The sequence below is a fragment of the Trichosurus vulpecula genome, chromosome 2, assembly GCF_011100635.1.
Source record: "Trichosurus vulpecula isolate mTriVul1 chromosome 2, mTriVul1.pri, whole genome shotgun sequence".
In the NCBI taxonomy this organism is placed as follows: Eukaryota; Metazoa; Chordata; class Mammalia; order Diprotodontia; family Phalangeridae; genus Trichosurus; species Trichosurus vulpecula.
The window spans coordinates 276,720,837-276,733,670 of NC_050574.1; the positions used below are offsets into that span (position 1 = coordinate 276,720,837).

Below are 12,834 nucleotides of genomic sequence, written 5' to 3' on the forward strand. Positions count from 1 at the left end.
CTCTCTCTGTCTATGGGTCTCTCTGGGTCTCTGTCTCTGCCCCTCTCTGTCTCTCTCTCCCCCCCCAACCAGGGAGATAGGGAATGACTACTCAAGAAACACAGATTCCTAGGTAAGAATTGCACTATGCCTGGAATACTTCTCTGGCCTGAGTTCTCATGGCTCTGTCCCCAGCCATCAGCTATGACACCTTTCTTCTGGCTCTCTGGTTTACAATTTTCTTCTTGTGGTCCCACAGAGACCTTGCCCTTAGGGCTTTATTTCACCTTCCCAGACCTCATTCACTAAAGTTTTGGCCTAGACTACTGCCCTTGGCCTCCAAAACTACCCTTCACTGCTTTGCCCTTAAGATATTACTGTCATTTACTAAAGCAGTTAGAGCTTCTTTTTCTTCTTTGGTTGAGGCATAAGGCTGACCTTGCCAACATGCCTTGAGGCTAAATCAGCACATTTTCTTTGCAGAATACTGTGCCATCACACTGCTATTCAAGCTGCTGCCAAGAAGACTGACCTTTGCAGTCAGGAGGTGTGTTGTGTCGAATTGTTAGACCTTTAATCAGGAAGATGGAAGTTCAAACCCCATCCCTGATACTTTCTGGCTATCTGACCCTGGGCAAGTTACTCAGCCAACGTATGCCTCAATCTCCTCCCCTGAACAGCAGGGATAATAACAGCATCTACCTCCCGGGGTTGTCGTTGTAAAGCATACTGTAAACCGTAAAGTGGTATATAAATGCTAGGTGTTGTTGATGTGTTGTCATTGTTAGCTATTAATCCTTCCTTATCCCTACCACATTGAAAGTCCTGTGAATTACTTTTCTCTTCCCTCCCAGGAGGGTGCAGGACACTCAGCCTCCTTCAAAATCCACCCCGGCCCTGAGTGTTTCTGAGGCCTGTAATTGTAATAAACAAACATGTCCCTTTACCTTTATGTTTTCAACTCATTAAAGTTGCAGTTAGCAGTCTGGCCATGCAAATTGCCCTGAAGCTTTGATCAGGCCCAAAGAGGTCCTTACAAACATTGGAGGGTAGGTAGGGAGAGTTGGCATCCTCTGCTTCCTCTGTCCCCCTTACACTCCATTGGAGAAGACAACGGCAAACCACTCCACTCTTTGCCAAGAAAACCCCAAATGGGGTCACAAAGAGTGAGACACTACTGAAAATGACTGAACAACAGCTTACATTCCATGGTTGGGAAGACTAAACCTTACTCTCTTCTAATATGCAAGAAAAGTTGGAACATTACACATCAAATCTAACTAGACCTCACACTGGAAAGGTCATTGGTTAAGAGATTTCAATAATAACAGATTTGATAAATCTGATAGCTTCATCTTCTACAAATCACTTTAGGGCAGTGCCAGTTGCATAATTAAAGGAAATGAGTGATACATAGGGATGTTAAAGAGTGGAAAAGAAGAACACAAAATATCAAAAAAGAAAGTGATATTTATTACACTTACGAAATGTCCATCATAAACTGTGGCTAATTGGATCCCCACTCCCATCTATCACTCTGGACCCAGCCATAGCCTAGACCCTAACCATGCACCTTATGAGCCAATGGTCTCTCGTGGCTTGCTTCCTGCGGCTCTCTAAATAACCCGGTGAAATTCACTTGGCATGCATTAGGCATGCTGGGAAACTTGATCAGTAATTTTAAGGACATTCTAGTGTACTTTAGTTTATAGAAGCAAAGTAGTAGCTACTTAATAAGTGTTTGTTAAGTTGTATTGTGGAAAAGCAATAATTTGCAGAATCCTCTGTGCAAATTCAGCTCAAACATGTACTTGTTGATTAGAAGAATGAATGCCACTTTCCAGTAGGACCATTGTACTACCAAGGAGCAGCATTTTTTTTTCCACAGGGAGGATTTTTTAAAAATGCATAATATACAAAGGAATGTTTACACTTTAAATACTTTTTTTAATTAACAAAAGAGTAATATTAATGTATTTACTCAATCTCCTCTTCCGATCCGAACAAGAAGGATACTACTGTGGAAAATGCAATAAATCTGGAGTCAGAGAACCTCTATTCAAACCTCAGTTCTACCATTTATTAGCTGTGCGACCTTAATGAAAACTCAAAATTTATACAGTTCTTTAAAGTTTAAAAATCTCTTTCTTTACAATAAACCAGGCATGTATGGTACTTTGGAAACACCAATGGAGTAAGAGTTGAAAGACCTTTCTTCAAACCCCATCTGTGCCAGTTATTACCTATGTGACTTGCAACAAGAAAATCTACCTCTCTAGGCTTCAGTTTCATCTATAAAACAAGGCCTTTAGACAAGATGAATTCTAATGCCTTTCCAGCTCTAAATCTATAAACCTATGAACTAGGAAAGTAACGCAAGTGTTACCAGCCCCATTTTCAGTTAGAGAAACTGAGGTCCAGAGAGGTAATTCACCTGATCATTGTACAGCATTGATGGAGGAAGGATGCTAACAGAGATTTTCATATGTCCCCTCTCTTTGGCACTGGCATCACCTTCGCGCAGCTCCTTAGGCCCAGACTATTGTAACAGCTTGCTGGTTGATCTCTTTTCTTTGAACATCTTCCCACTCCAGAGCATCCTCCATTCAGCTGTCAAAATAATCTTCCTGAAGCTCAGGTCTAACTATGCCAGCTCATATCCAATAAACTCTTTAGTGGCTTCCTATCACCTCCAGGAACAAATATAAAATCCTCTATTTGGTATTCAAAGCAATTCAGGACTTGATCTTTTCCTTCTTATAACTTATTCACCACTGAATGCTTGCCGATCCTTATGATCTCCTTGCTCTTCTTCCCACAAAATATTCTTAGGTCTTTACTCCCTGCACTTTTCCCAGTTGCCCCTCCTAGAACCTCCACGCCAGGAATTCACTCCCTAATCATCTTTGCTTTCTGGTTTCCCTGGCTTCTTTCAAGTCCCAACTAAAAGCCTACCTTTTACAAGAAACCCTTCTTGATGCTCATTAATGCTAGTGTCTTTTCTCTTTAATTACTTCCAATTTATCAAATCTATCTATCTCTAATCTACCTACCTACCCTATCATCTATCTATCCATCTATCTACTATCTATCTATCTATCTATCTATCTATCTATCTATCTATCTATCTACCTACCTACCTACCTATCTACATCACGTCTACATAATTGTTTGTATTGATCATAAGACTGGAAGCTCCTTGAGAGCAGGGACAGTCTTTTGCCTTTCAATTCCCAGCACTTAGCACAGCACCTAATAAAAGCTTGTGACTGATCTGATTCCAAATCCAAAGCTGTTTTCATTATATCACACTGATTCTCCAACATAAATTATTTTATCTCTTCACACCTCATTTTCCTCAGCTTTAAAATAAGGGAATTGTACCAGAATCTCTAAGTTTTCCTTCAAGCCCTAAATCAGTATTTCTTAACCTGGGGGCTATGGATTATATTTAATATTTTTATAACTATTTCAATATATTTGGTTTCTGTTATGATCCTATGTATTTTATTTTATTGCACTTAGAAATGTGCCTTTGAAAAGGGTCTGACAAAATAAGTGAATTCCTGCTCTAAGTATTCTAAAATATATATTCTAAAATATATCTCTATTTCATCCTTATGTTAAAATATTTTATTGTTTTAGGTTAACATTGTCCAAGTCAATATGTCACATTATTTTTCCAATTCTGGTTTCTTCATGTTTTTTAAAATGGTTCCTTAAACAGTGCAATAATGTGCCTTTGCTTTAATACACTACCACTTAAATGTTCAGCTAGTTCCCAGTCAGAAGTAAAGGTTGTTTAAATCTTCTTGGCTATTAGACTTAAAGATGCTATTACTATTTTCATACAGGATTTTTTTTATAGTCGCTTTAACAAAATTTTAGTAGGAGTATCATTATGTCAAAAGAAATGAGCAGTTTTTTTCTAACCTTCATTGTGAATACTTGATTGTTCTGCAAAAAGATATGCCAATTTACAATTCTACCAGTGACAGAACAATAAGAATCTTTCCCTGCCACCCATGTCCACAAGGAGTTTCTTTATTCAAAATCTATTACAAGTTGACCATTATACTTAAAAGAAAAGTAAGTCTCAGTTCAAATATAACATTAGGGTTCCAGTTGTGTGAACTTTAAAAAGAAGAAATAATCATCTAGCATTTATTAAGCACCAACTATGGGCTAAATAGAGTCAGTTAGATGATTCAGTGGATAGCCCTCTGAGCCTGGAGTCAGGAAGACCTGAGTTCAAATATGACCTCAGACAGTTACTAGCTGTGTCACCCTGAGCAAGTCACTTAACTTAAGATCACTATGGAAATATCAGAAATGGGTTTTTTTTTTAGGTTTTTTTTTTTTACATTTTCATGAATTTAGGTATATAAACTAGGATGTGCTATCTCATGCCTACATCTCACTTCTAAGTGAAATTAAAGTGTAACTCTTTGGATATAATCTTAAATTTTAAAAGACAGTGAAAAGAAAAAACAAAAACTTGGTTCCTGAAGAGCCAAGCAGGAAGCTAATAATGCCACATTAGCATGAGTGACTCTGTAGTGCTAGTAACTATGTGTCTTACTGCTTTGGAAATAAGGACCTAAATTTGGAATCAATTAAGCCCTTTCCCCCCTGGAATCAATTAACAGTTATTTTCAACAAATCATCCAGCAAACCAGAAACAATCATGATTTTGCTTATTCCTTGGTAAAAGAAACCAAGTAAATGCCACCTGGCATGTCAATGCCCAAAGAACTTCTATGGTAACTATGATTTCCATAAGAAAAAGCCAAGGTGGGGCAGCTAGGTGGCTCAGTGAGTAGAGCACCTGCTCTGGAGTCAGGAGAACCTGAGTTCAAATCCGGCCTCAGACACTCGACATACTTACTAGCTGTGTGACCTTGGGCAAGTCACTTAACCCCAATTGCCCTGCTTTTCCACCTGCAAAAAAAAAAAAAAAAGGCAAGGCTCCTTGTACCTGGTGTCCTTGTCAGGAAAGTGGGGTCCTCTGGAAAAAGGGGGGTGATTATTTCATCATTTAATAAATTACCACTGAATAAGATGATTAGCAAAACCAAGAGTACTGTTGTCAAGGATAAACATTTGTTTTAAGTGACTCTACCTTCTAAGGCCATTACTATCCCTATATATATATATATATATATATACTAGAATAAGTCTTGCTCCTCACAGGATGGACTTAGGCTCAGTTAACACTTTTATGTATTGACCCTTATAATAAAAACAAGCAAACCAAAAACATGCAACTTACGTCACTGATAGTAATAATGTAAATTGAAATATCTTACTAACTTAATACAATGAAACCTTACTTATCAGGGATCTCAAAGTAATAAAAGTGTCACATGTTTCAATATCTTTATTTAACCTACTTTAAGTACCCAAACCATTAATAAATTAATATTATTAATTTATTAATATATTATTTTATTAGAATTATTTTTAATAAAATTATTTTATATTAATAACCTTAACAATTTTGGATGGAAATATTTCTAAACTATATTTTAAATGTATACCTTCTAAAATTAAAGTGTGTCAAGCATAATTTAGCCTTTTTATGCCATAGCCAAGCCAGACTAGTTGCTGCACCTCATATATGATATCCCATCATCTGCCTCTTTGCTTTTATATAAACCAGCAGAGAGGAACCTGCAGCCTGGAGGCCAAGTGTAGCCCTCTAGGTCCTCAAGTGTGGCCCTTTAATGGAACCCACACTTCAAAGGTGGTCAAAAGGCCACACTTGAGGACCTAGAGGGCCCCAAGTGGCTATGAGGCCACAAGTTCCCCACCCCTGGTTTAGACCCTTCACTTTCCTGTCACCGAGACTAGAATATTCTTCACCACAGCCTTTTAGAATTTCTCAGTCGTTAGTTTTCTTTAAGGCTTATCTCAAGTGTGAAGAAAATTCATAGTATACTGTATCATTTGATAATTAATATTACTCTGTAATCCATCCTTTTCCTTATTTTGTCAAAACCCATTCTCAAACCTAACTCAGAAGATCCTTCCCAGTCTGAACTAAGGAGTGGCTGAGGAATGTGATCGTTGCTAACCATCCTGTCCTGCCCCTCCCCAATACCTCCATTCCCCATTACCACCACACATACACTCCTCTCAGCCCTCTTCCCACCCCCTCTCTTCCTTAACCACTTTAAAGTGCTTCTGTTTACCCTGTAAACAGAGAAACAGCTTGGGCTAGGCCCTCCCCAGGGACTCTCCTGCCTTTGCCTTTTCAAACTTAGGTGTGACTTGGTCTGCAGGCTAAAGAGAAGGGAAGACACCCCTAAGTTTAAAATGCCCCGTTGTCCCTCAGTGGGCTTGAAAGCCTGATGATCAATCTTATTAACAGTTTACACAAAATAATGATGAATTCAAGATCTGAAAGACTATTTGCCAATAAACTAAGTGTATAAATGCTAGATCGCTATTAATATTAATTAATATTAATAAGATATACTATTAATATTAGCTATTAATAATTAACTATCAAGAGGCCCTTTGTGTATCCTTATGGATTCGCTTCTGTTCTTTCAATAACCACCATTCCTAGATAAGTGAGATCAACCATTGTAACTGTGTAGTGTCTTCCCGGCCAGTACTCTTTTTGTTCGTCTATTTGTTCCCTTGAATTTGATAATGACTTCAGGTTATTGCCCAACTGCACAGATGGTTAATTTTGAAATGCCTACTATTGGTGAGGGCACAGTCTCTGGGAACCCCCTTGAAATGATGATAGTAGGGAAACCATAAGTTTCTAGGGGTGCTTGAGACCCCAAAATATCTACACGCCAGGTCCTGCCAAAAGAATTCGACTCAAGCCTTCTCAGCCAAGGGAAAAGACAAAGTTTATTAGGGATTCACCATAATGGGTTGTCTTAAGAAATCCCACCTGTTGTGATGCCTGTTTTCACAAGCAGGCCAGATTCAATCTAAACTGACCTAGATTGAATCTGAGCACCTTCATGGAGGCAAGATGGAGATTATATACACAAAGATTGTAGGAGGGATTGAGGGGTGGTCTGGGGTGACTAGAGAAGGGCTTTAGGGAGGGTCTTGAGGAGGAATCTAAGGAGGACGAGATGAGGTCAGAGTCCAGGAACCAAGAGAATCGGTTTAAGGGTGGGAAGTAGCTGAAGGCATGGATATTGATAGTATCAAGGGTGGGAAGTAGCTGGACAATAAAGGGCAAGTCTAGGTAGAGATTTGGGCCTAATGATAATGTAAGGCTTATGTCCTTAGGGGAAGGCCAGATCTAGTTGGAAGATTCAAGGAGAGTTCAAGTGGGCTCCCAGAGACTGTATTCCAGATTCAAGGGGTTCCCAGAGACTGTGCCCTCATCACTATGTTGGTAATTAGTCTTTTCCAGTCCAATCAAATATCATCAATCTCTGACCTCACTAACATGGGTACTGCCTTCACTGTTGTAAATTTCAATTCATCTGCACCACCTCATCCTATAAATCTACTGTAAAATACTTGCCTAACATTCCAGAGCCTTTTCTTTCAATGTTTTTAAGGACATGTTTACACTCAGACTACCAATATTATCTCTCACTTGCTTTTTCCTTTTCTGCTCAAATAGATTTTTGATGCTAGCTTATTTGTTACTTTGCACACTGTAGGCATCATAAGGAAAAAAAAAATCACTATAGACCTACACCCACCTAGCATTTTTCCATTACTGTTTAGGTTATTTGCAATTTTGACTCTTCTGACAAAGTTGTACTTCATGGGTCACAACCATATAGCATCACTGACATATCAGTGGTGTGAAAAAGACAAGCAGTGTGGTAGGAAGCACCATGAAAACATGCATTTTTGCATATATAATCCAAATTGATCACTTGTTTTGTCCTTTTTACTCTGGCCCCAGTACATTGTCTATCTATGGTGCCTATCCAGTGTGCACTAATACATTAACCTAATGTGCCGCCAATGCCATAATCTGTACTTTTCCCCCATTTGGTTTTATTTCCACGAATTGCTGGCCTAATCTCTTTTCAGTGACACTGACTCTCCTTAAGGAGGCACTCCACCTAGATAGTCTAAGTTTTAATACAGATAAAAAGTTTTCCACAAAAGGAGCATCTGTAGAAACTCCATCATCCTTGCAGGGCCCTTCTATTTAGAATTTGCTTAGAACTCCCTCTCTGATATTGGTGAATATCCTTAAAAAGAACGTGTTTTATAACTCAGATAATTATTGAAAATAAATTATATCTGATCCTGCATTTATAGTATCATAGTTTATTTTTATAATATCTGAACATATATATGTATATATACACATACATACATACACATGATAGCAACCTTATTGAAGGAGGGACTATAAAGCACATTTTGCTTCACTGAATAAAATGCTTCTTTGTAATAAAGACAATAAGTTCCATAATGGAATGAGTGCTAGACATGGAATCAGGAAGACCTAGATACAAATCCTGTCTCTGTCACTAACTTTATGATCTTAGATCATAATTAAACCACTAGAAGCCTCACTTTTTTGAAATATTAAATGAGTATAATACCTAAAACACCTACTTTACTGGGGCTGTTGTGAGGCTCAAATGAAATGGTATATATAAAATACAATAAAAAACTTAAAGTACCATATAAATAGTAATAAAGTGCTTTACTATTACATTACTATTATCAGCATACTTCATAGTAAACTCTAAAATGTTATATACTGTACAAAATAACCTATAAAAAAAACAGTCTTTTCCTTCCTCATGTTTTCATCAAGGTTACCATCAGTGTATTTATAGACCATTCTCATTAGGATTTTTTAAGAAGTTAAGAAGTAGGCATGTAGTTTGGAAATCATTGTCTTTTCTTTTTCCATCTGTTTTCTGTATTACTATGACTGTTTCCAGTTCTTTTGGAATTTTTCTTCTGTATATCTTGGCAGTATATGAGTGAGTGGCTATATAGCCAGATTCTCTCCAGACAGGAATATCTTCTCTATGAATTTGGTCACAGTAAGAATTCTTCCAAAATTTGTCTTCTTGGATCATTTCTACTTCCTTACAAAGTACATCAGGGATGGGGTAGTCAAGACCAAATATGATTAGTTCTACTTTTATTGATGAGGGGAAATGATTTCTATAAGATAGCTGGGTGATATTTTATATTTCATTTCCATTTGTTGTTTTCTATAAATGTCCTTGGGATAAACTGGCTTACTTGGCTCTCACATCAAACTTGAGGCTCATTTACCCTCTCCATTATCTGTCTTTGTTATAGTTGTTTTGCTCATAATCATAATTCTCTTTCTCCATAATATTCTAAATAAGCTTGTACTATAAATCAATGTTCTTTGCTATCAAGTCTCTACCTTGGGCAAGAAGTATTTCTTGCTTACTGATATGGTTTCTGGAGTCTGCTGACCTCTTCATTGTGGTGATGGTTTTACTTAGACCAAACTTAATCAAGAAACAATGGCAATCTGAGTCAGTCTCTTTACTTTTATTGATTTCCCATTTATCAGAATTAACAGAAAAACACTATCTGCATCCAGAGAAAGAACTTATAAATAGAAGTACAGGACAATCTTACATGTGCACTGGCACACACGCGCGTGCACACACACACACCTATTTGTGTCTAATGGTAGCCACATCTCTAGGGGGGAGCAGAGGGAAGAAAAAAAATACATGATAATTTTGTTGTGTATTTGAAAAGAATAGCAAATTGTGCATAATACTTCTTTTTTTATTGTACTATGTAATGAAAATGTTTGTTTTATTCCATAAATTAAAAATAACATAAAATAAAAGAATTGACAGCTTGTGTAAACATTTTGGGATCAACTACTATAACTACATGGTGTCTTCCTGTCATCTTTTTGTGGTTATCATTTCCTCAAATTTTCTATTGACTTAAGCCCATTCCCTGACTACATGGACAGCTAATTCTGAAATGCCTGTTATGTTGCCAACAAGTTATTTCCTGTCCAATCAAATATAGTCAGTTTCTCCATATCCTGTACCTTCCAACTTAATTCTTTTTTTTAATAACATAAAACAAATGATTATGTTGTTTTTAAAGGCCTAAGAAGTAAAATATTCAGAGAAGGAAGAGACCTTAGGGGAAATGTTACAGAAGGTATCTCCAATTTTGTGATGTCCTAAAGGCTATTGGAGATATAAGACTAAAGCTTAGGATGGGGCTGAATTTCACAGATTCATCAGTCTGTTAAGTTCTGTTTATGGTCCATTATATTGAGTAGATTCTGGAAACTAACTTATTTTCTATAGCATTTGTTATTCATTAGGCATACAAGAAAGTTGTGGAAAGATCACAAAAAAAATGAAGCAAATTATTATACCTTTAACATGACCAAAGACAGGACTGGAATTGAAGGAAAACATTTTAATATAAGAATATTTCTCATATTACAAAAGCATAGCTCCAATGAAAAAAGAATAAAGGACATTTATCTTACATAATGATTTTGATAATTACAAATTGTCATAACTTGTACCTATTTATAATATAGAAGTGCATGGCTCATAGTGAATAGGTGATTTTGATAAACACATGGAAAGAACTTACAATGCAAGACCAGACAGCAGGTTAGTTGTTCTAGTATCTCCCCTTCTTCTGGTCTTGTAAGAGACACCGTACTCAGCAATTGTTATAAAATGTAGCTTCACTTGTATCAATGTCTTGCTCCTGATTCAGTTTCTTAAACTCCACCATTTGGAAGACTACGCACTCTAGAACATGTTTAGTGCCTTATTGTTCCTTTGGTAGTTTAGTAGTCACTCCAAGAATATCACCACACTTCCTGACATAGAATTCCGGGTCCTCTTCCTTACACTTACTGGTAATTTGAGCAAGTCGTGCATTCTCTGAAGAGAAAATTTCATCCAAGTTAAAAAGTTCCAGAGGAAGAGATGGTTAATTCTCTGAAACTGGAGGGAAAAAAAACACTGGTTGAAGGGTAAGTAGTGGAATCTCAAATTGAGGATGGTTGAGTTGGAGATTTATGTTTCACATTTAGGTGTTCATAAGCTTTGGTAACTTTAGGTAAAGAAGTGGTATCCAGCCAGTAAATGGATAAGTCAAAGAGAGTTGTGAAATCACATGGGTTCTCCTCACTCCCCTGAAGATAACACTCGAAGTCTCTCTGATGAAATATCAACATTGCTGTTTTCTTCTTTATCCAAATACTAGGTCACCAAACATGTGGCAGGAACCTAACACTGACAACTTTTCATCTTGGTTCTTAGAGAGGCAGAAGGCCAGCATGGATCTGTTAAGGGGAAAACAGACAGATGAGTTGCAAGAACAGCTACTGCTGGTTTCATCACACTCAGTGTGGCACCAAATAAGTGACAGCCTAGGCATTGTTTCCATCACTATCCTCATCAATTACTTTTCTTCTACTTAATAACATTTTTTTTTCAATTATATGTAAAGGTAGTTTTCAACATTCACTTTTATAAGATATTGAGTTCCAAATTTTTTTTCTCCCTCCCTTCCTCCTCTCCCACCTCCCACAGGGACAGCCTGAAAACTGATATAGGCTATACATGTACAATCATATTAAGCATATTTCCACATTCATCATATTGTTAGAAAAGAATCAGAATGAAAGGGAAAAACCATGAAAAGTTTTAAAAAGAGATAAATTAGTATTTTTTGATCTGTATTCAGACTCCATAGATTTTTCCCCCTCTGAATGATAGCATATCTTCCATCATGAGTCTTTTGAAATTGTCTTAGATCATTGTATTACTGAGAAGAGATGTCTATCAAAATTTTTTGTACATGTGGGTTCTTTTCCTTTTTTTAATGATCTCTTTGGGGTACAGACCTAGTAGTGATATTTCTGGATCAAAAGGCATGCACAGTTTTATAGCCCTTTGGGCATAGTTCCCAATTGTTCTCCAGAATGATTGGATCAGTTCACAACTCCACCAACAATGTATTAGTGTCCCAATTTTCCCACATCTCCAAAATTTATCATTTTCCTTTTTTTCATATTAGCCAATCTTTCCTCACCAATTATTTCAGGCATAGATTTTCCTGCAATTTGGCTTTTTCCTCTCTTCAAGACCCTATTGAATAGCAAAACTTCTTTAGGATGGAAATATTTGTAATCACCATTTCTCACCACAGAATCATTGTTAACCATGATCCCATACTCTTTTAGAAAAAAGTTAATATTGGTATCAAATCTGGATTCACCACCTTCTCCTAGCATAACAAGGATATGTACAGCACTTTCAAGATGTTTCTTTAGCACTTCAAACCACTGTCCCCTCTTCTTCCTTCAGCCATTATGATAAAATCATAGCCTGATCAGCTGTTTGACTCAGAAGCTGTAAATTTTTCCCTTGGTCCTGCTGTAATGCACAGTTTCACTCCTATCAACTTCTCTGATGTGATTTTATCTTTTAAAATCTGAATCTTCCACTTACCATGAAGCCTTTTTTTAAAGGACTTACAGCCAGTGTTGGTGGAAAATATCTCCTTTTTTAGATGCATTAAAGGGAATGGTGCTTCAAAGCTCTTTATAGTTTTATGAGGCCAACTGCCAACCACCATCCTGCACCACCAACAGGCATCACTGGGGGCTCAGCCTCCTCTCAGCTTAGCAATGGGCAGGCAGCACCATGCTCAGACACACTGACAGGCCCCAATTTTATTCTTTTTAAAAGATAGTATTAATGAGGAATGTGAGGTTTTAGAGTAGCCTAAAAGCATGTGACTTTACCATATTTTTCAACATTTTTTTTTCACCAATCTCCCTTGTGCTCACTTTTACAGATGTCATTAGTCCTCTTTGAAAATGAAGGATTAAGACAACAGAATCACTGA

The 12,834-nt window shown here is 37.1% G+C and overlaps 1 pseudogene; it reads right to left on the reverse strand.

Annotated features, from left to right (window-relative positions):
• Nucleotides 1–10,420: 10,420 nt before the first annotated feature.
• On the reverse strand, nucleotides 10,421–12,561 carry LOC118837013 (annotated as a pseudogene).
• Nucleotides 12,562–12,834: the final 273 nt, after the last annotated feature.